Genomic DNA, 12,803 nt, shown 5'->3' with positions numbered 1-12,803 from the left:
CTTCCTGTGTGCTTTGGAGTCAGTGTCCTAAATCTTTAAGCATATAGTAATACTGAAGGATAGAAGTATCAGTGATGACTTTGACCAGTTTTCTGACTCTTTTCTGAGGGGAGCAGATGGGGTACCCTTGCTAGCCAAGCCAGAATCTCTTTTGTCCCAGCTGTGTTTCTCACAGAGATCTGTACTGCTATAAAAGGGAATGAATGTGCAAGTTAATACATCGTGGTAGTTCTAACATTAATGTCAAGTATTTGTGCACTACTGGGTATGTTAGAGGAAAGGCTGCCTGCTGACTCAGTTTGGCACACAGATATAACAATAGGTCCAGGGTACTTTGTTTCCACAAATAAACCATCCCTCAAATTCACCTTGTAAAGTCCAAATACCCCTCACCGCTTCTACTTACAGACCATCCAGCTCGGTACTCAGCTCATGACATTTACCCATTATCTAAGGAGCGAGGGTGAAGAAGGATATCAGGATACTTCAGATGTATTTGGCAGTATCTACCATTAAATATACAATTTCACAATATTTTTACAGTTAGAAGTAGAATAACAAACATAGCAAAACATTCCATGATCAGAATTACGTCATATTACATCAAGGGTATCTAAAACGCAAACAATATACCTACTGTTCAGTGTTTCCTTAATGACCAGCGAGTAGGAAAAACCTTGGAAGCTTGGAACAAACTCGATTCAGTGTTTTCATCACTTGTGTCTCAAGGCAGGAATGATGTAATGGAGGCAATTTTTCACCAGGTAAGCAATTGTAAAGCAGTGTGCCAGCGTTTCCATGAATGTGTTTATAATGGACATTGCCTATACAAGTAGGGTACTGTCTCTTCATTGGACTTATTGTATCTTCGGTAACCATTTTATCCTGGTTAGGGTCATAGTGGGTCTGGAGCATATCATGGGAATACTGGGCACAAGGTGAGAATACACCCTAGATGGAATGCTGCTCACTATTTCACTGTTGCACTGTGGGACGAGGAACTAAGGAAGAATATTTCACTACAATAATACACCACATGTATGTAATGTATGTGACAAATAGAAAACCTTGAACTTGAATGCCAGTCCATCAGAAGGCAGCATTGCAAATACATGTTCAATTTATCTTAGCCAGTCCACCTACATGCATGTTTTTGGGAGGTGAGAGCAAACCAGAGAACTTGGAGGAAACCCATTTGGTCAGTAACCCGAGCCAGACTTATTGTAGGTCCACTAAACCGTCAAACCTTTCTACAAACATGCCCTCAATCAATTGTGATTCTCTGCTTCCCTACCGGATGTTATCCAGAGTTTGAAAGCAGGGGTGTGCTACTCTGGGCTGCAGCTGTTGTCCTGCTTACAGGAATAAGAATCTGATCCATGCACAACATTATCTAGCAGGGAAAGTTTAGCAGCCTAAAGAAGAGCCCACCACTGATACACAGCCTGAAACCTGGACCTGTCTGGTGCTTAGATACAACAACAAAACAACATAGCAACAGAGGGCCTTACAGGAATGTGGAGGCCCATTACAAGAAATCAACCACTGATATGCTCTTTCAGTGGCTTTCTGAGAAACTGTGAAGAAGTAAATGTCACTGTATATTTGAGGGTTTCTAAAGAAAGTTCCAAACTATTTCTTTAATAGGCTTTTTCTTCAGTACAAGATTATTGCTGTGTACTCAGATCTAAAGCATACAGAGAATACACAAAGGTCATTCTTGATTTACCACTAGCAGTAGCACTCTTATTCCAGGTTTGGTGCCAAGAATGGATGTAGAACATGTGGGCAGACCCGTACTTTGTGATATGACAAAAGAGGCAAAGGAATTTTATATCTGTAATTATATGGCTACATCCATACAGTCTTGAGGATTTTCTGAGATGATTTATGATTTATTATGTCACTTTTCCTAGTATGTCCTTTTAAGGCAAGTCTGTTTTGACTGACCTTCTGAAGTCTCTGAAGCCTAAACTCCCTTGGCTTCAAGTAAAATGGCAAAGCACAATGTCAGTCTGTGTGACATTTTACTGTATCACCAGGCCAGGATTAGAGCACGGTCCTGAAATCACTGTGCCTTAGAGACTCGGGTCAAAATAGCTGTTGCCACAATATATTTAATCATCACTGTCATGAGCTTAGCTTACCACATGTTTAACAGTTCTCCCTGGGAAAAAGTAAAAAAGTAACGTGAGCACTTGCACGGATCTATCTTCAGTGACATGACTCTATACTCTGTGTGCTCTGTAGAAGAAATAACACAGGCTCAAGAAGCAATGCTCATATATACACTGTCTTGCATAAGTATCCTCCCCTTTTGACTAATGCCCTTCTTACCCCAGTGACTTCTGGTGGAGGGCCTCCTCTAGGTAGAGCCACAGTTATATAATAATAGATTATATGGTGCTCAGTCAGAAATCTAACATTTGGGATATTTTTTTTATAATCAAACCTTGACTGATACTTTTCCAGAACTTTGTTCCAGACTTGGTTTGATAACTTCTTGGTCTTAATGATGCAGTTTATTTAGGTAAGAACTCTAGAACATCCAGGAACAATTGCATTTATTCTATGATTTGAACTTCATGATTCAAGTTCAAAATAAATCTATTTCATTGTTACACTACAAAAAGCAGAAAAGTTTAAGGGAGTGAATACTTATGCAAGCCAATGTACATATTCATATAGAAGGCCATCATTTTCTCATGTAAGAGTATCTGTTCAATATTAAATTACAATTACCTTTCCATATTTCAGGAAAGGAGAAGAGCCGAGATAATTATTTAGAGTGCATCATGAGAGATCTCAGCTATGATGACATCCAACCTCTGATAGGAGTCTATGCATAAACAATCCCAGACCATTACCAGTAAGAGTGCCTTTCAGACTCATCTATGATTTCTGTGATGTTTCAGAGGAAATGAGGGTGAGATTGTTGGATAGCTTACTTTCATTGGTCTTCAGTCTATCACAGTCATACCTTACACAGTAATGAATTTCTTTAATTCCTACAATAAAATACTGCCCTCAACCCAGTGTAATACTTTGAATGTGTTTTACGGGGTGATTCTTTATATTATGTGGTATTCTGATAAATATTTATAATACTAGCTGATTACTGTATTAAAAGATCTTAAATTAATACATGAGTATAGGCTACCTATAAAATAACAGCCCTTGTTTTACAGTAAATGCTGTTATCAATATACAATGTAATCCTTTAAAAATACAGTGCAATTTGCCATTACTGTTAAAACATTACTGTAAAAATGCTGTAAATATTATTTATAGTAACTACCTGGCATGTCTTCTGCCAGTAAGATACCTTCAGCATATCTAGTGCTTCCTGAATTAATCTGACAAAATGTCTGTTTTTAACTTTCTGCCTCAATGGGGAAGAAAAAGCAGTTGCAGTCTTCTTCCCTGTGAAAGGTAATGTTGCCTAAGGCTCCACCAGTATGTCTTAAAAGTAGTGAGATGCTAAGTCAACACTGTCATTGCTTTCCTTTACTACCACACCATCAACTCCTACCTAAATCCTGCTACAGCTTACTGGCACCATGAGCTACTAAATCCTTTCTTTCTATCTTGACCTCCAGGAAAAGTCTGTCTCACAAGAACAGTTAATATAGAGCTGAATCCCGATTATGTCGTAGTTCATACAGTCATAGTTCTAGGTGTTTCTGATGGTGCCTCAGTCACTGTCACTCTTCACAGTTTCACAGTTTAGCAGAAATGTATGAATCTAATAATATGAATAATGTAAAGAGCCCGTTTCAGTGATCCAGCCGAAAGAACCCATGAGTCAGGAGTTCTTTTCCCATGATAAGCAGTTCAGTTTAGTCTCACAGAGACATCTTAGTGTGAAGGAAGGCAGGGTAGTGATGAGGTTCTAAAATGGCAGCATAGTCCGGGGACGTGCTGCTCCAGCTCTCTGAGTCATAGCTCTGACTCTTCATCCCTCAGTGTGAGAAAACTTTATCAGTTCATAAAGCATTACTAACACACTAGATGTAGATATACTGTCAACACTTTAGCATTTGTGTTGTTTTTTTCTTCAGGATTATGCCTCTTCCATTCTATATTTGGTTTTAATGAAGTGTAATCTACAGTATATTGACTGACTGAATGTAGAAGCTGGAAGGCTCAGTCCACAGGGACTGCATGCCTGGCCCATGAAAGCCATGATAGTTTGCAAATGGCAGATGGAGCCTGGATTTTCTTTTACACTTACACCAGTTAACAGCCTGTTTCTGAGATTATATATTATATACCACCTGCCTAATATTGTGTAGGTCCCCCTTGAGCCACCAAAACAGCACTGACCTGTTGAGGCATGGATTCCACAAGACCTCTGAAGGTGTGCTGTGGTATCTGGCACCAAGACGTTAGCAGCAGATCCTTTAGGTCTTGTAAATTGTGAGGTGGGGCCTCCATAGATCAGACTTTCGGCACATCCCACAGATGCATCAGATTGAGATCTGGGGAAGTCAACACTCTTTGTCATGTTCCTCACACCATTCCTGAACAATTTTTTGCAGTGTGGCAGGGCACATTATCCTGCTGAAGGAGGCCACTGCCATTAGGGAATACTGTTGCCATGAAGGGGTGTACTTGGTATGCAACAATGTTTAGGTAGGTGATATGTGTCAAAGTAGCATCCACATGAATACCAGGACCCAAGGTTTCCCAGCAGAGCATTGCCCAGAGCATCACACTGCCTCTACTGGCTTGCCTTCTTCACATACTGCATCCTGGTGCCATCTCTCCCCCATCTCTTACATAATGTAAAAGGAAACGTGATTCATTGGATCAGGCTACCTTCTTCCATTGCTCCATGGTCCAGTTTTGATGCTCACATGCCCCCTGTAGACACTTTCGGCAGTGGACAGGAGTCAGCATGGGCACTCTGACCAGTCTGTGGCTATGTGGCCCTATACACAGTAAACTGTGATGCACTGTGTTCTGACACCTTTCTTTCATAGCCAGCATTAACTTTTTCAGCAATTTGTGCTACAGTAGTTCTTCTGTGGGATCGGACCAGATGTGCTAGCCTTTGCTCCCCATGCATATCAATGAGTCTTGAGCGCCCACGACCCTGTTGCCGGTTCACCAGTTGTCCTTCCTTGGAGCACTTTTGGTAAGTACTAACCACTGCATACTGGGAACATCCCACAAGACCTGCCATTTTGGAGACACAGTCGTCTAGCTATCACAATTTGGCCCTTGTCAAAGTCGCTCAGATCCTAACGCTTGCCCATTTTTCCTGCTTCCAACACATCAACTTCGAGAACTGACTGTTCACTTGCTGCCTAATATATCCCACCCCTTGACAGGTGCCACTGTAACCAGATAATCAATGTTATTGACTTCACCTGTCAGTGGTTTTAATGTTATGGCTGATCGGTGGACAGCACTGTGCAAATGTCTTAGGCATGTATGAAGAAATTCTGAAAAGAAAAGATGCTTTAAAGAGAAATGAAATTAAAAGTTTCTAATTAGCAAAAAAAAAGAGCAAGAACAGTAAAAAGTAAAATTTAATCAAATCTAATCCAGACATTACATCACTTCCACTATCTTAATCACTGTCTGCACCTGCCACCTGTTCAACCTTCTGTTCAACATTTTGGAGCATTGGTTTCTCTGACTGCTCTTACTGGTTTGACTTTTGCTTCTGTCCTTCATGTGGGTGTGTGTGTGTGTGTGTGTGTGTTTGATTGCCCTGGATTGTTCTGGACCCCTACCTGCTTGCTGTTTACAATTTTGTCTGTTTGAAAACTGGTGCTTACATCCAACTCTGTCCACTTCATGACAACTGTTGTCCAGTTTTATAAGGAAATCATCTGATATGTTGTTCCAAGCTTGGAAAACATAAGTGGGAGTCAAATAGCTGTGTCTGACTGCTTGAGTGCTTGACTTAACTGTTTATGTGCCACCTCCCATCACTCCACACCCTTTTTTTTAAAAACTACTTTTCAACACCTGTTGCATCTGTGGCTGTGGCATTCCAGGGAAACAGAGGTGGTTGGTAGCCCAGAATGCCCTGGAAAGATGTGAATTGGGCACAGGGAATTCTGGATAAAATTCTGGACAGCCCATTGGAGGATACGTTACGATTCCTCTGGGTGATCTTTGCAGAAGGTTCAGAGGAACTGATTAAATTGACTCTCTTAAATTGTCTATTATCTTGGGCATGACCAGCTTTCAAACTAACATATACAACTAGTTTTTCCATATATGCCCTCCATACTTGAGGTGAATTGTGGTTTAGATTTACATTTACATTTATGGCATTTGGCAGACGTCCTTATCCAGAGCGACTTACAATAGTGCTTTGAAGTCTATCAAAAATACATTCTGATATTGGCTCGGTAGGTCACAAACTAGGAATACCATCAGTCCAAAACTCTGTTGGGAGGTTTTTTTTTTTGTTTGTTTGTTTTGTTTTTTTGTTTTTGTGAAAGTGCTAATTTAAGTATTTTAAGTATTTTTAAGTATTTTTTTTTAAGTATTGGTTCTGATGCAATGTTCTCTGGTATACCAAAGCATCTGAAAAAAATGCTGAAATAGACATTCTGCAGTTTGGAATGCTGTTGCTAAAGAAGGGGGATGAGCAGGAGGGACATTAGAGGTCTGTCATTGCTAGTATGGTTGTTTGGACTTGAGAGAAGGGCAATGGAGGTATTGCCCTTCTCTCAAGTCCTTCTATCAGAGCATTGTGAAGATTGAAGGGGATATACAGTGCTTCTTGTTTGGAGGGCAGTAGGTAGGCTGATCTTGGAGCCTGGGCAATTTGGCTGTCAATATCCCAGCTTATGGCAGCAGCAAACCTTACCTTTGGCTCTGTTGGGTACATGCATGAGACAATTTTTGGAGCCTGTACCACATGAGATTGTGAAATTGAACCTTGTGAATAAGTGATGGAGAATGTTACAATAGAGAAATCAGTATGACCAAAGTTCTCCAAAGTATGTGAACATTTTACATTACACTCTGGCATTGGCTTCATGACATAACTTGTGTTTTGATGTGAGGAATAATTTGGCCTGTAATCATTCATTTGTGGCCAACATGAGAAAGTCCAGGGTTGAACCATGCTTATTCACTGCTGGGTATTTTATATGTGCTGTACACTACCAACCATTATAAACCTACAACAATGAATATATACGTACATACATACATACAGTATATGCTATAGCTTATACCGATAACGAATACCTGACACACAAGGAGAGAGATCCCTACTAAACAAAGCTATATTCATGTTGTATTAATTTTTACTGTATCCTTCCACCAGTGTCTGGTAGTCTTCTGATGCTGGCAAAGAGGTACATAGCTCTCTGACCTCTTAAACAGATATTGAATGGAAATAAACACATCCTGCTTTGTGCACCTCCTCTACTTGGAGCTTTTGTCTTTATTAGGGTTTGAATTGCCACTCAGTTCGAGCCTGAGGCCTGAACAAAGCACAACATTGTTCCTCACAAAGATTATTGTGATTCTCAGAGTTGACGCATGTGAGTGTATTGTGGATGTATTGAAAGCAATGAATTTGTATTCAAAATTTACATCATTTCTAGGTCCACAGGCAATTAGAATTAAGCTATTCGACTGTAACTCCTAATGGCCTTTTAGTTGTGTTGTGTGCAGCAAAGGCCTTGATGTGATTATTGATATTCTCTTGTTTGAAGCTGATGTAGCTAATATCATGGGATTTCCTATTTTCATCTGAGAATCATTGCAAAGCAAAAAAATATTTTGTTGTTACAGGATGCAGAAAGCCTAATTCAAGCACAGTCGTAATCTGTCTTGGTTGAAAACATACTAAAGTTGAGTAATGAGATGTTGGTGTCTCAGGTTGCTCTCATGCCTGTGTTACCTTCTGCCTCTCTCCTTAAGTTATTCTGTCATCCCTGCTTGCACTCTGATGACAATATATGATAAAAGTATACCAAATAAATTGTCTACTGTCTGTCAAACCAAACAAGTACTTCTGCTGCCTGATGAGATGCTGGTAGCAGATCTTGACTTACAAATCATCACCTGTAGTTGTGGATAATCTCATATGGATACCGTAAAGATTTACACTTCCCAAAGTGCCTAAAACGCACCTTTCAATGTCAGCAAACAATTTTACCTGGATACTGTAGATTTGCATCTAAAAATCCTAAGGCCTGTCCTGTGCTCATTCATATACAGTCTGTACACACACACACACACATTTCACAGATTTCCTAGTAATGAAATTTGTGATTTGATTTGACATATCTAAGGTAAAAAACTCATTTCTATTTCAAAACTGTACCCCATTCACTTTTTTTCCTCATTTGGTTTTGTGTAAGTTGCAGCATGATTTTTTTCAAACCTGGAATATAGTAGGGGCTAGGTGGAGCTGAAGCCCTAGGGGCCGAGCTTGGAGTGGGCCCCTGGTTGGCTGTCATTTGTGTCAGCTATGAATGATTGACAAGTAAGAAGTAGCCTGATTATAGTGCGAGAAAGCAGGAATACAAAAAAAAAACATGTAGTGCGTACATACTGACATTGATCTGTGTTCTGTGCAAAACGAGAATTTTTGATTAATTTCAGGCAATTTGCTAAATATTTTTTCCAAATGTTGATTAAGGCCCCACCTTATATTGCCTGAACACTCCTTTTCTAAACTGACTTTGATTAAAAAAAATTAATAAATAAAACAAATCGCTCGTAGGCTGCTGCTAGACATGAGAGACTAAGCCATCTCTTTCTTTCTCTCTTTTTTTTTTTTTTTTTTTACTTTTAATACATGTGCAGACCTGTGAAAATATTGTTAAAATGAGTTTTCATTATGGCATATTTCCTCCCAGTACATTTAAAATTCAACTACATAATAATATACATAACCTGGAGCTTCTGCTGAAAGATTAATTTTACATTTTGTGGTAATCACAACAGCAGCTCTGAACTCAGTGTGTGTGTGTGTTACAGGGTGTGTCTCCATCAGTGTGGGATGAAAGCAGTTCTAGATGGACATCATCCAGCGAGGGTTGGATTAATCTGCTCTAATGCACTGTGAACTCAGTTTTATCCTCATTAACAAGGTGACCTGCTTACACACCATTGCTTTCTTGCTGACAATTTACTATTAATAATGCTAAAAGAGAAAGGCTAGCTATATATTTTATAACAATGCTTAACTGGTATTTTGCGAAGTTCTATCAAGGTTGGAACTTATCACAGACCACACTGATGACTCACTCTGTCCTCCTTCACAGATTTGTACAACAACAGATTGAAAAAGAGAGCAGGCAAGTCACTGGTAACTAACTTCCTACTTACCCTAGCCCTTGTTCCAGCCCCTTGCTTCAATTTACAGAGTATAGGATTTTTTTTTATTAAAAAAATTATTATTGAGTCATAGGACAAAAAAGTAATCTGATGTTCTTGAGCAATCCTAATAGTAATTCATAGTCAGCACTGTGTCAAGGGTGTCAGGTCAGAATTGGCAAGAAATTTGTCAGCTCAGATACATTAAATGTTATCATGCCCAACTTCAGGAATGAAAAACACCTGGCTATGTGGTGACCGGTAGAAGCTGCAGCCAATCAGATGAGAGAGTGAGAGATCATGTGAGTGTAAAGAAAACATGCTTAAAAAGAACATTAATGAGTACAGTGGAGAACATCCAGCAAACCCCACCAAAAATGGTTTGCAAATTTATCTCACAACAGCATTTTTCTCCCACAGAAGGCAAATTCCAAAATCTTATATCCTGTAACTTTCAGAGAGACCATTTGGAATCTGTGCTGTAACCCTGATCAGTAACACGATGCATAAATTATAGCATATGGTATAAAGCAATATACAACATGTAAACAGTCAAGTGCATATTCTCAATATGCTGAACTGTGTACATACTATCCTGTACACACTCTGAAATATGCACATATCACAATTACAATCAATTCTATACATGACTGCTTCTTGCTTTTTTACATTTATACTTTCAGCACATTCTGTATTCTGATCTTACCACAAAACCAAAGAATAATCTCTTTCATAATAACTGGATCATTTATGTAACTTTTATCTTATGCTATTCTTGATTTTGAGTGTATGTGAGCAACAAAGTAAAATTCATCATAAGTGAATCTTAAGTGTAGCTAGGTATACAATATGCTAAACATTTAACACAATGCGTGGGATCCATCTAATCGCTTCATTACTGCAATCATTAAGGATGTGAATTACACAGGACTGGTTGTTCAATGTTAGTATGCTCTTATGTTTTTTTTAAAATAGAAACCCAGTTAACAAGCACTCATGTGTTGGAAACCCCTGGCGGCCTCTTCAGCTCCTACATCAGAAATTCCAGGCACTGGGCCACTTTTTAGAGGTGGCTGGGGAGCTGGAAATGGCCACTAGCCTGTAAAACCAACGCTGCCTTCCTGTCTGAAAAGAAAGACCATAGCACAATGTGCTATGCTGTGCCAACAAAACCTGCCACACTCCTGAGCCATCCCAGGAGAAAGGAAAGATGTAATAAGTGGGCAGAAATCTAATTCTGCATCCAGGCAAAATATAATGAGGAAATTTGGCATGAGCTCCAATGTAGTTTTTGTTGCCTTCTGCTTAGTAATTGTTACCAGACTAAATGTGACGTGGACTTGCATAAAGGCCTCAAACAGGGTAATGTTGCACAGCAACCAAGCAAACACAGAAAAATAGGTACAGTGATAAAGAGGAAATAAGGATATAGATTCATCCTAAAAATACATATGATACATATGTTGTTGACTGATCTGTTGATCACTATAGTGAAAGAACAATGCATTCTCTTGTAGTGCATGTTCAGGTGCTTCACTACTTCATCATGAAAGACTGTAGATTACATCATTGTTTTTGTAAGAAAACAAAGCTTTCATTTCCGCTGTCAGTCAACTGTTAATCATGCCTGGGAGGCCACCGGTAGCTGCTTTTGGATACTGTAATACAGAGACTTATCTGATGCATATTTCTTGCATGAGCTTTATGGAGCCCCTCAGGATGTACTGTAATGTTGTTTCATTGTTGCAGGATTTTTCGGGGGATAAGGCATTTAAAAAATGAGTGTTTCTGTGAAAGCTCATATCTAATACCAAATATATAGTCCTTCCACAACACGACTCTATGTCTTTCAATGTCATAAAACTAGAAAACACATGATCAGTTCATATGAACATATGATCATTTGTAAGCCGATTACCAAAGACTATCTTTCTTCAATATCCCCAGTAGCGTTTCTTTTTTGCTGTTCTATATTACACATGGCCTTAATTACAATAGCCTAAGTTACCAAAGATCCACTGATAGGTTGTCATAATAATAACAACTCTCCCTTACTACCCTTGACTTTTGCCACACATTGATTCCACTCCTTCAGTATTATAATATTAGCTTCATTACTTTGCATTCTTTTCTCTGTAGATGTTGTATAATAAGCCGTAGGGCTTGGAAGTAAAGGAAGGAGCATCAGAACACTTGGAGGCAAATGCTCTTTGTGCTGATACTAGCTTGGATTGTCACAGATTAGTCTATATATAGAGACCTAACACACACTGTACAGCAATACTAACCACTGAACTGATGTATAAACCACTGTCTAGTTTTCATAGTTTTAAAACTGATAGTTCACTTAGAAGATAATTCTTCTCAGCACATTTTGAGTAAAAATAAAATTCTCTCTCTCTCTCTCTCTCTCTCTCTCTTTCTCTGTGTGTATGTGTGTGCCACACCCACACTTTTGAGAATAATAATAATAAAGGCACAGAACACTCTGAAACCCACTGCTAATATAACCCCCCCAATTTCACACTATGATGAGCTGTGATGTGATGTACCTCCATTTGCTCTTCAGTACAAGCTGCATCCTGTAAATAATACAAACTTCTTCTAAATAAAAGCTGTGCAGATGACATTAGTTTTTTTTACTGATAGAGCAGCACCCCCTAGTGGTTAGTGAGCTTTACCAGTAGAAATGGGGTTTTGGAGAGATCAAAATTTAATAAACAACATTCTCATGGCTACTAAAACACCCCATATTACAGTAAAGACATGACATCTAAAAGCAATAAAGAGCTACAAATTAAAAACTTAATTTAAAAACAAATCTACAGAGGTTTTACTTAAATGACTAATATGACATTTTAGCTCTGAGGTCATGCAGGAACCATTTAGACTTGGTACTGGATACTGTAGCTGTCATGAGAAATAAATAGAGCAGAGCATGTGGTTCTCTGAGACGTTTGCTCATGCTGCCAACATCACAAAATTTCTTGTATATTGTATATATATATATATATATATATATATATATATATATATATATATATATATATATGTGTGTGTGTGTGTGTGTGTGTAAACTATATATTTTACACAGTAAAAAGTGACATATATATCTCAGGGATGCCATTTTGTCAGTCTCTGGCTTTTCTATATTCAATAAATTCATGCAGTACCTGAATATGCTAGGTGTCACAATCAGCCTCTGTCCTATCTGTGTTGATAATAGCTTCATGCATGCAAAAGTCTTCCATGATTCAATTTGCTTTGAGACAACAAGAATTAGATTCCACTACACAGTATAGAGTTAGAACCATGCAACAGGAACCGAAGTTCTGAATTTCATACTATAGTTTCTGATGCTGTGTGTGTGTGTATTATTGATGGGTAACCTTATAATGTACTGAACATCCACTAAACATATCTTAACCTAAGAACACATCTTAACCTAACCAGCACCCCCAAGTGTCTGGTCTATGGAATATATAAACACACTCAAA

General features: G+C 38.7%; 1 long non-coding RNA gene across 1 annotated transcript; it reads left to right on the top strand.

The window, feature by feature from the left end:
• Positions 1–773: 773 nt before the first annotated feature.
• Positions 774–12,271, top strand: LOC113534271 (uncharacterized). The gene is made up of 3 exons (XR_008301935.1): positions 774–3,432; positions 8,968–9,080; positions 9,255–12,271. It is a non-coding gene; the product is annotated as an uncharacterized LOC113534271 (long non-coding RNA).
• The last annotated feature ends 532 nt before the right edge of the window (positions 12,272–12,803 follow it).

The sequence above is a fragment of the Pangasianodon hypophthalmus genome, chromosome 6 (assembly GCF_027358585.1).
Source record: "Pangasianodon hypophthalmus isolate fPanHyp1 chromosome 6, fPanHyp1.pri, whole genome shotgun sequence".
Classification (NCBI taxonomy): Eukaryota; Metazoa; Chordata; class Actinopteri; order Siluriformes; family Pangasiidae; genus Pangasianodon; species Pangasianodon hypophthalmus.
The sequence above is the reverse complement of the archived record's forward strand: the minus strand, read 5'-3'. Positions and strand labels throughout refer to the sequence as shown.